This window comes from Molossus molossus, unplaced genomic scaffold (assembly GCF_014108415.1).
Source record: "Molossus molossus isolate mMolMol1 unplaced genomic scaffold, mMolMol1.p scaffold_m16_p_1, whole genome shotgun sequence".
NCBI lineage: Eukaryota > Metazoa > Chordata > Mammalia > Chiroptera > Molossidae > Molossus > Molossus molossus.
In genome coordinates, this window is record NW_023425344.1 from 73,165,658 (window position 1) to 73,177,821 (window position 12,164).

Consider the following 12,164-nt stretch of genomic DNA (forward strand, 5'->3'; position numbering starts at 1 on the left):
CGACTAGGTAAAGAGAAGGAAAAATGTCCCAAGCAGAGAGAGCAGCAGATTTAAAAGTCCCAGATCTGTGAGAGCAGAAGACCTGGTCAGAGATGGCAACTAGGCCACGACATCTGGGTAAACTGGAGCATGGCAAAGAGGAGGCTGGATATAGACAGAAGGAAAAATCAGTGCCTACTATGCCATACTGAAGAATTAAAATTCAAGTAAACGTTTTTGGCATGACATCAGAGGGTTTTACACAAAGAAGCATTGTGATTAGATTTGCATTTTATTAAGAGTGCTCTGGCAGAATGTACTGGATTCTGGAGAAGGGGGAGGATGTAAAGACTGAAGGAAGGATGCAGAGACAAGAGGAAAGTTGCAATGCGAGGGAGGGAGCAAAGTCCGGAGATGGTACAAAAACAGTGATGTTATGAAAACACATGTCATAGACGTCTGTGGTATGACATCTAGTCAAATGCAGAAGGAGGAGACACTAGGGGGTTCATTGTGAGGTGACTATGAGGCATCCAAGTGGAGTCATCTAGTTGGTGTAAGTTCTGTGGTTCTGATGCTCAGGAGACTATTCAAAAGAGAGATAGAAATGTGGTAATTGTCAATTGTCCATTCAGTAAACATCTAGTGAGCATTTATGAAGTGCCAGGTACTGTGACAGACTCTGGGAATTAGGAGGTGAATGAAAGCAGAGCCCATCCTTGTCTTACAGGTGTTTACAGTCTAACAGAGGAGATGAGGGACATGAAAAGAGTTAAGGGAAGACCATAGGTTTTATTATGTGGTTGTGCATGGTGGGGTAGTCAGTTCTCGCTGGGAAAAGTTAATTTGATGCATGCTCTCAAGTTATATTTTCAGTGTCCTTGAAAAAATAATTTGTATAAATGATAAAGTGCTAACATGCTCAGAAGTTTTCTTTGGCATTTGATTCTAATGAATAACATGTTCATGAGTGTTTCAGGAATAAAAGTAGTAGCTAACATTTATTAATTGGTTACTACACGTCAAATAATATTCTAAACATTTTAAATGTATTTTCTCATTTGATCCTCCCAATGACCTCAGGAAATGAGTACTTTTTTATTTACTTTTTTGTAGTTAATGTTATTTATTTCTCAATAACAATTATGATACATAGTCACTTAATATAAATTATGTAATCAGATTATTAAACACAAAATAGCACTTTGACTTTTTATCACAATAACTAGAATTCAAAGACATTGAGATAACATACTTTATTTAGTTGCCTTACTTTCTTTCATAGAAGCAAAACCTTTCATGCTGATTTTCACATATAATCCCTAATTTATGCATGAGAGAATCAAAAGCACAGAAAGAATAAGTAATTTATCTAAGGTCACTGGTAAGAAAATGGCTGATCTAGAATTCAGGCTTGTGGAGTAACTCCAAATCTTGTATCTCCCTCTGGGAAAAATAGGAATAAGTGGCATTAGCAAAGATAATAAAATTCTTGTTCCATCATCTGTCGTGTATGAATGTTGGTTTTTGTCATTTCTTTCTTTTTAAAAATTATTCTGGGATTTTTTTTTCAGGAGTTCATTGTTGTTTGGGGTGAAGAGGCACAGCAGACCCCCTCCTTTGACACGTGTGAACCGCCAGGACGCAGCCAGTTGCTTGTCTCAGGTCTGCATAGAGACCGAAGGACCTCTCCTTTGCAAGGATACTTAATTTCTGTGAGGAATTAATTAGCATACTATAGCTATTGAATGATCATTTTGGCTGAGAGAAATATAATGGAGAAAGTTATAATTCATTAAAGAAAATTTATCAAACACTTCTTTATGCCAGGCACCCTGACAATCTCTAGAGATAAAAACAAATGAAATAAGGTTTCTGCCACATGTTAGAAGGAAATACTATTTAAAGCCTTCATTTCTGTTTCCCTGTAAAGAAAACCCACCCCCAGAACATACAAGGGCATCTTAGTGGATGGTATGGGGCAAAATCAGATAGCTGCATAAATAGTCTTAGCTAATACATTACGATACAACGATCACTTAGTTTGGTTTCTAAAGTAAGGGCCATTATTAGATCCTTGTACTTTCATCAATAATTTTCTGGGTAATCCAGTGTTTTATTTTACAGCCTCATGCTTTTGCAGAACTAACACAACCTTTATGCCCTGGATCTACATGTTTGGATGTGTTTTAATTGACTGAGAATCACTGATATTTTGTCAATGCATGTATGTGTGTGTGTGTGTGTGTGTGTGTGTGTGTGCACGCATGCGTACCATACAGGGAGTAAATTATCTTCTTGATTTCCTTAGTTGGTTATATTTGCCTTTGTTCATTTTTAGCTTTCTGAAATAATTAATGACTAACCAAGAATGTGACCACCCTTGTTGTTATCACGTTAAACAGTTTCAGTTAAGCCAACGCCTCTTTCACTGGCTCCTTTATCCTCTATGCTTAAAAAAAAAGAAAATCAATTCTAGACACGTTTCCTTTTAGTATCATTATTCTATCTTATCTCTCCATCTCTAAGCTTTTAATCAATTGTTTCAGAGAAATGACAGAGATCCTTAGCAACATAATCAGTCTTTGAACACTGAGGTGATAAAAAACAGTGTAACCTCAGACCTCCCGTGGGCCGCTCCGAAGAACAGCAGCATAATGTGGACATTGCACACGTGTCTGTTTACCTCCCTGCAGTGCTGTACCGGCAAATACCGTCAACTTGTCCTTCATCTCCTGACTTCTGTCTCCTCTAAAGAAAGGAATAGGAATAGGAACTGAAAATTTTGTGAATGAATATGAAACGTTCCATACGGAAACAACAACAAAAAAAGTTACTAAACTTTCTGCCTGAAGTTTTATTTATTCCTTCAGTCTGGACCACTGGCCGCAGCAGTTATAATCTGAAAGTAAAATTAATATTCCGGTTAGTTAGAATGTACTGTGCTTCAGGCCTGTTGATAACACTTTTTTTGAAGTTGCGTTTGAACTTTAAAATATTTGATCTGTTGTTTTTGTTCATGATTATGAGTTTAATATTCTGGATCATGATTTTAAAAGCCTACTTAGCTGGCCGGTGTAGCTCAGTGGTTGAGCATCGACCCATGCACCAAGAGATCACCTGTTCGATTCCCGGTCAGGGCACATGCCCAGGTTGTGGGCCAAATCCCCAGTGTGGGGCATGCAGGAGGTGGCCAATCGATGTTCTCTTTCATCGATATTTCTATTTCTCTCTCCCTTCCTCTCTCTCTAAAATCAACAGAGAAAGGGCGGCGGCGGCGGCCGGCCGCTGGTTCCTGGGGGCTGCTCCGTGCGCTGGTTCCCCGCAGGTTCCCTCCGCCCCGCAGGCCCGCTGTGGCGCCCTCGTTCCCCGGGCGACCCCACGTGGCCAGACCGCCCGCCGGTAGGCGCCCCTGGCCTGGTTCCGCGGCCTCCCCCGGGTTCGCACTAGGAGAGGATGAAACATGACTGAGGATTCTCAGAGAAACTTTCGTTCAGTGTATTATGAGAAAGTGGGGTTTCGTGGAGTTGAAGAAATCATTAGAAATTCTCCTAAAAGATGACCGTTTGGATATTGAGAAACTTTGTACTTTTAGTCAAAGATTCCCTCTCCCATCCATGTACCGTGCATTGGTGTGGAAGGTGCTTCTAGGAATCCTGCCTCTACACCATGAGTCCCAAGCCCAGGTGATGATGTATCGCAAGGGGCAGTACTCGGATGTCCTTCATGCCCTGAAAGTCGTTCGCTTTGTCAATGATGCCACACCTCAGGTTGAAGTCTTTCTCGCATGTATCAGCTGGAGTCTGGAAAGTTGCCTCGGAGTCCCTCCTTCCCACTGAAGCCAGAAGATGAAGTATTTCTTGCCATTGCTAAGGCCATGGAAGAGATGGTGGAAGATAGTGTCGACTGTTACTGGATCATCCGCTGCTTTGTGAACCAATTGAATAGCAAGTACCGGGACTCCTTACCCCAGCTGCCAAAGGCTTTTGAACAGTACTTGAATCTGGAGGATAGCCGGCTGCTGAGTCATCTGAAGATGTGTTCTGCAGTGTCCAGACTTCCTTATGATCTCTGGTTCAACAGGTGCTTCGCAGGGTGCTTGCCTGAATCCAGTTTACAGAGGGTTTGGGATAAAGTTGTTAAGTGGATCCTGTAAGATCCTAGTTTTTGTAGCAGTGGAGATTTTATTAACCTTTAAAATAAAAGTAATGGCACTGAACAACTCAGAGAAGATAACAAAGTTTCTGGAAAATATTCCCCAGGACAGCTCGGATGCAATTGTGAGCAAGGCCATCGACTTATGGCACAAGCACTGTGGGACCCCGGTGCATTCAGCCTGAACACTGTGGCCAGTCTGCCAGGCCCGCCCTAAACAGTTGGTTGTGGAGACACGATCTGCTCAACTGACTGGAAACAGGGTTCTTGTTTTGTCAAAGTGTAATTTCTTTTCCAGTAAAATGATTTAATTACGATACCTGGCATTGCTGTGTTGTGGAGCAGTATCCTTTGATTAGCAGAGGCACAAAGTTCCACTCTGAATACAATTTAGAAGGGCTGTTGGAGTTTCTAAAGTAGTTCGGTCTGGGTGGGTAGGTGCTTAAATAAGCAGTGCATGACCATGCCCCGCCCTGCTCCTCTCTAATTAGCACCAAGCTAGTGACTTGTTGAGGTCTATTTCTGGAATAAAGAATAACTTCCTTTTGTCGAAAAAAAAATTTAAAAAAATAAAATCAACAGAGAAAATAATAATAATAATAATAAATAAATAAAATAAAAGCCTAGTTCGGGAAGCCACCACACTGACATACCATAACGGATGTTAATTCCGATTGAACAGCCAGTCTGACTTTTCAGGTTTGATAGAAACTGCCATCAAACTGTATTTGAGGATACAGAAAGAGGAAGATGTCCTGAGCATTAAGTTAGACCACTAGAAATCAATCGGCTGTCTTGGTCCTTCAGATTCATCATGAATTTTACAATTAGATTGATCTTGTAAATCGAAATATAATCATGTTACTCTTTGCCTCAGAACCTTCAGTAACTCTTTATTATCTACAAAAAGATAAGGTGGTTGATTACAGCGTGGTCTCCAAAAAAATTAAGTTATGCAAATATGTATTTCCTCTCTATGAAATTATATGTATATTACTATAATCCCTAATATCTTAAAGTATAATTCTCTCTTAGCACAGACCTTGTTGCTAATCATCCTGGTTCAAATTCATGTCTCAGATGGCCTTCTTGATTGTTTGACTCATTTTATTAGACTACTTCCTCCTCTCATATCCTATTAGATTATCATCTGCTTAACATGGTTGTCACAGAAGGGCCAGGGGAAAGTCAGCTTTGCAATTTTCTTTTGTGTGTCTGTGCTTGCATTTTAATTTTTTCCATTTATGTTTCCTTTGCAGGGATCTTTTCATGGATTATCCATTTGTAATTGCCTAAAATATCAAGTCCACCAGTTCACATCTGCAGGTTGTACAGCATACAGCATGCAGAGACTTGATGTTCTGATCCCTGCTGAGATATCCAGTCTTAACTTCTGTTTCTGGAAATGTGGCAGCTTGATGTTTCGAGAAATCCTTCCTAGTAGGACACACCTAACAACATTGTATAAAATATTTTTCAAAAGGATTACTGATTAATCCTGGCAAAGGAATTAAGGAAACTTCAGAGGCCAAAAACAACAAGAAAGTAGAAAGTAAGTGCTGGGTTTTCATGGACCACCCATGTGTAAGGAGACAGAGCTGGGGCCCTACCAGGCCGGGAGTTTAGACCTGAGACTTTGGCTTAAAGTCTAGACACTTAAAGGACAATATTCTTATTAGATGAATTAGGAAAAAAGAAAATTAACCATCCTTACAGATGGAAATGCCTGCCACATTTTAGAAAGAGTGAAACAAAAAACAAAAAAAGAAGAAAAGAAAAATTCCCTAATTTTAAATCTGCAACTCACATGGATTTGTTGACTAAAATTCACACTATCTTTTTACCCCCCCCCACCCCCCCACCCCCCAAAAAAAACAGAGCAAAAATTTATTTTAAAGCAGTTCTAGGTGGTAGTGCTCCCTGGAAGAAAGCACATTAAACTTAGTTGCAAAGAATTCTCACAGATCAACTTCCAAGAAAAATTAGCTCAAAGTAAAAAATGACCAAATGCAAGAGAAAACAGGACACTGTGAGACTCAACAGAAACAACAAACTATATTCACATCTTAAAAACTACAGGTATTAGAATTGACAACAAAGAAGACTGTGCAATAAGTATGTTTAAAGATACAAAACAATTTAATAAAACTATAATGGGCCCTGGCCAGTTTGGCTCAGCAGTTAGAGTGTTGGCCCTCGGACCAAAGGGTCACGGGTTTGATTCCCACTCAAGGGTACGTACCTGAGTTGCAGGTTCAATTCCTGGCCCTGGGAGGCAGCCAATCGATGTGTCTCTCTCACATTGATGTTTCTCTCTCTCTCCATCCTTCCTCCCTTCCAGTCTCTCTAAAAATCAATGGAAAAATATCCTCTGGTGAAAATTAAAAACAAAACAAAAAGAAACTATAATGCAAGAACAAATTATTATCAAAATCAACTAAGAATTTTTGTAAAAACTACCAAAATGAATTTCAAAAAATGTAAAATATAATATTGACATTAAAAACGCAATGTTTTGGCTAAATAGCAGATTGGAAATGTCTAAAAAGGTAACCAATACACTAAAAGGTAACAGAGCTAAAGAAATTACCAAAATGTAAACTACAGACTTAAGGATATGAAAGAAAAGGTCAGGAAATACAGGATAGAGGGAGAAAACCCCATTACACATAATGGAAGTTTTACTGAGAGAAAATACAGAGAATGGGAGAGGAAATTTAAAGAGATAATAGCTAATAAAAAAGAATAATACCTTGCTGCTTATGACAACATGAATGGACCTAGAGGGTATTATTCTAAGTGAAATATGTCAGACAAAGAAAGACAAATGCCATATGATTTCACTTATATGTGGAATCTATAAAACAAAATAAATGAACAAACAAAACAGAAATAAACTCATAGATACAGAGAATAAACTGATGGTTTCCAGATGGGGGGGTTGCGGGAATGAGTGAAAAGGGGGAAGGGATTAAGATGTGCAAATTGACAGTTATATAAACAGTCACAGGAATGTAAAGTACAGCATAGGGAATACAGCCAATAACACTGTAATAACTATGTATGGTGCCAGATGGGTATTAGACTTACCGGGGCGATCATTTCATAAGGTATATAAATGTCTCATCACTATGTTATACACCTGAAACTAATATAACATTGTATGTCAAGTGTAACTGAAAAATAAAAAATCATTTAAAGACAAAAGAAATACACTCTTTATCACACTGTAGTGAAATTTCAAAATACCAGAGGGAAGGACTCAGAAGTAACCAGCTCATCTTAATATACGGATCAACTGAGTACTCAACTGCAGTAATGAAAGCCAGATGACAGTGGAATGATGTTTAATTGTTAACCAACTTAGTTCTCTATCCTTGTGTGGCATCTGGAAATGTGGGAGAGTGTTTTTACTGTCACAATGACTGAAAGTGTGACTGGTAAGTTACTTAACTTCTCTGTATCTGTTTCCTTTATGGGAATAATAATATTTATCTCCTGAAATTGTAGTGAAGACGACAAGCTATGCGAAATGCACAGAAAGCATTCCCAACAGTGCACGGCACAATAAGAATTGCAGTGTGCCTGTAATTACTATAGTAACCTGCAGCCACGTCTGGTAATGCAAACAGGAGTTTAGACAGGGAAGAATTGTCTAACTCAAATTTCCAAGTCCCCCACTGAAAAACACTAAAAACCTATCCAACTTCTTTTTACACTGGCTCATTACTTTTCTCCATCTCACCTCATCACACCCTATCCGACAAACACTTACAGAAAGCAGTAGCAGGTGCCAGGATCTCATCTTTGCATGGTCTTATGATGACATTATTGCTCATTCCTAGAGGGCATGTGTGCAGACACCAGCTAGTCTCTGGGAATCCCACTTCCTCTTCCAGTTTGCCCTCACCCATCTCTTGCCATAGACTCTGTGCTAAAGTAGTGCAGGGAGGATAGGTATGAAGAGCTAATGGAGGGCAGGAGGGGTATGAGGGAGAGGAGGAAGAGATGTCCCAAGATCAGCAGCTGGAGGGAAATGAGAATCTCTGTTCTCTGTGGCAGGTTTTCCTGTGTAAGCTACTTGTTAAGTTAAGCTTAGATACTTTATGGACTATTGTATATGTTTTAACACTAATACACGTGATTAAATGTTCCTTTTAATTTTTACAATGAAAATCATTGTGAAGGTGTTAAGAAAGGAAGACTAAAGGAAGCCCTTCGGTTGATGTTAAGTCTCTCTACATTGGTAAAATACCCATGTGTGTGTTTTGCTTACTGTTATTTGTCTTATATTTCTCCAATATTCCTTTGGAAATAAGCACTGTCGTAAGTGCACTGGTGTATCCAGGGAAATCGTTAGAAGCCTAGTTTTAAACATATGGCAAAACAAATCCATAAAAGCATTTGGAAATGAATTTTTCCAGTCACGAACATTCTTACCGATGCTGGGATAAGCACAAAAGAAATTTTTATAGCTCTCTGGTGGTGCTTTGATTTAAGACGAGAAAATGCTGGTAATCATTTTTTCCTTCAGTGCTTTATTTTTACCTTTGCTCTTTTCGATGAAGGAAAACATTTTTAGGAGACTATAGCTTTAACTGAAAAATACCTATTTTTATATATTATGACATACAAACTAATTTATGTTCTGAATTTTTAAAGTGCTCTGATTTTCAGAGTAATCTTTATCATTTTCTTTGACACTCCCAACAGAATGCTTTCTAATTCACAGAGACTGAAACGTTTCATAGAATTATGTTTTCATAAATTTTATATTGTCCCTTTCTGAAATAAAAACTTCAGACTGAGTTTATAAAGGAGCCTATGAGCTTGCTACTGCATTTCAGGATATGTAGAGATGGCTTCCTCTTAATTCTCCTAGGAACCCCAGTTTTAGAATCATGAATATAGATGACATATATCAAGACTGACCATTGGAGAATGGGCTTACTTGTAGCAAGATAACACAAGAAGTAGGAAGGAGCCCTGGCTGGTGTTGCTCAGCGGTTAGAGCATCAGCCCACACACCAAAGGGTCACAGGTTCAATTCCTGGTCAAGGGCATGTACCTAGGTTATAGGTTTGATCCCTGGCCCTGGTTGGGATGCATGCAGAAGCAACCAATTGACCTCTCTCTTTCTCTTCCTCTCTCCCTCCCTCCCTTCCTCTCTCTAAAAGTCAATGGAAAAAAAATGTCTTCGGGTAAGCATTCACAAATAAAAAAAAAAAAAGATGTGGGAAATAATTGGATTAGAACAGTGGCTTTCAGTCTCTAGTCCATAAGACCATTGGAGGTTTGAAACTAAGTAAAAAGTTTATATGCCCATTAAACACTAACTTTATTCAGAATGAATAAAATGTCTTGCAAATATATGTATTAATAATTCTCATATTTATGTAGATGCTCTTAAAAGTAATAAAATGTCAAGATGGCTGTTGTCACTTTCTGTTCCCCATCAATTATTTTTTTAATGTTTTTTAAAATTTATTTTATAGGGAAAGGAAGGAAGAGAGAGAGAGAAACATTAATTAGTTGCCTCCTGTATACCCAGACCGGGGATTGAAACTGCAACCTAGGTATGTGCCCTGACAGGGAATTTAACCCAAAACCTTTTGGTGTAAAGGATGATGCTCTAAACCTACTGAGCCACATGGCCAGGGCCCCATCAGTAACTTTATTAAAAAAAAAAACAACTTTTTTTCTTTACTGATGTTAGAAAGAAAGGAAAGGAGAAGGAGAGAGAGATAGAAACATCGATAAGAGAGAACATAGATTGGCCGCTTCCTGCATGCCCCCCACTGGGGATCGGGCCCACAACCTGGGCATATGCCCTGACCAGGAATCGAACCGCCGACCTCTTGGTGCATGGGTTAATGCTCAACCACTGAGCCACACCGGCCAGACTCTGGTGGGTGAATTTATTGCCATTCCTGGATCTATTGTCCAGGCCAGTCCAGGGCCATACAGTGTCATAAAAGTTCAAGAATAAAAATGTTCTCTAAAGGGTAACACAATTCTTCACTTAGAAAAAGAATACCCCTTTCTTTATGGAGAGCTCCAAATGTTTTTTTGTTGTATTTGCCCTCTGTTTGAATTGACCTAAATATTCATCTTGAATATGTTGAGTGGTGATAGGTTTTTTTCCAGACAGAATGTTAATGACCAGGTTTTAAATTTTCAACCATCAATATCAGCAGTCTGCAAACTAAGGCATACAAAGGCTTTTCGTGAGGAATGTGAACATGGAAAGTTTTAAGGGAATCAATTTCCTTATTCTCCGCTTTCATATGTGCTTTTTCTTAAAACTGATCTGCCTGAAAATATGACCATTCTCAAGGAGTCGTGCCAATTTTCCTCTCCCACCTTCCCTTTCACTGCATAAAAGAGAGGCGAACGGTTCAGCCACTCTGAATTTTACTATGTATATTGTATCAGGGTGTAAAAGTCTCTAAAAGTGCCAAATGTAGGAAAGCTCAAAATCTGCTGTCAGCGAAGCCTCGTTCAAGCAAGGCGCCATAAAGCTACAATAGGACTTTATATATTTCCCTGTCTTAAAGATATTTCCATGCAGGGTGTTAGAAATGAGGTGTTTTGGGCCCATGTTGGAATGCTCTGGATTTAGATATATTGTAGAGGAGGGGTAGCAAGAATGATGACTATTTTTATTCAATGATCATTTCTTTTTCTGTCCCCTAAGGACAGGCAACAACACGCGGTTCATCTGTCAGAGAGTACGATGGGCAAAGCAAGGAGGGCATCAGTAATGCATACCAAAGGCGGCACTTCATAGTCAGCAGATTCAGGTTCTTGAACTCTTCCACGGTGATCCTGGGCTTCCCCCTTGCTCAGCCATTAACTTCCAGGATCGTGAACTAGACCTTGTCCTTTCCAATCACTCGGGTCTCCGCAGTCTCCCACCACCACAGATATCTCCTTCCCCCAAAATGTGACCACATACTCCGCTTCCCCCCGTTAGCACAGACGGCTGCCATGCTGGGGAGGAGCCGCTGCCTCTACTTGAATGAAGATCCCACCCTCTCCCTACTCCAGCTCTGAGAACAGCAGTTTTCCACCCCTTTCCACATCGTGAGTTTTCGAAAACTTTGTCTTTATTGTTGAAAGTATTACAGATGTCCCTCCTTTTTCACTCCCATTGACACCCTCCTCCCCGCTCCCCGCACCCGGTCCCCACGCTCTCTGTCCCTTGGTGATGTGTATATGCATATCAGTTCTTGGGTGAACCTCATCCCTCCCCTCCCGCACCACCCTTCTCTCTGAGGTTTGTCAGTCTGTTCCCTACTTCCATGTCTCTGGATCTTTTTGTTCATCAGCTTATTTGTTCATTATATTTCACAAATAAGTGAGATCATACATCATCAATTTTTAAATCTCTACCAAATATTTCCTATCAGTATACAAACATGCTGTTATTTTTTTCTATCTTGAAAATACCCCCCTTTTAACCTTACTCCCTCCAAAAACTACCATCCTTTTTTGGCTCTCATTTCTAATAAAACTTCCCAAAAAGTGTCCATACTTGTTTCTCTGACTCCTCCTCTTCTCTCCTTAATCCATTAAATGCTACAGAATTAGACTTTCACCCATCATTATATCACAAGTTTATTGTAGAGTTTATTAATGACTTTCAGAGTTACTAAATCCAACGATCAAATCATACTTGATCTATCAACAGATTTCATATAGTTGACTAATCTTTTCTCCTTGATATAAATATTTATACAAAATTTTTCACTCATGGTGTTTCTCTTCCCTCACAAGGCTTTCTCAGTCTCCTTTGTGGTTTTATTTGGGGGGAGGGTGTTGTTTTTAATTTATCTTTATTGCTGAAAGTATTACAGATATCCCTCCTTTTTCTCCCTTGACACCCTCCTCCCCCCACTTCACCACACTGTTGTTTTTAATTCCTCTTTCACTGTTTCTAATTTCCATTTCCTTTGTTTTTAATTCCTCTTCACCCCGACCTCAAAATGTTGGTTTACCACATGGCTCATCTTTGATCCTCCAACATT

General features: G+C 39.4%; 1 pseudogene; it reads left to right on the plus strand.

The window, feature by feature from the left end:
* The first annotated feature begins 3,442 nt into the window (after positions 1-3,442).
* LOC118640498 lies at positions 3,443-4,379 on the plus strand (annotated as a pseudogene).
* The last annotated feature ends 7,785 nt before the right edge of the window (positions 4,380-12,164 follow it).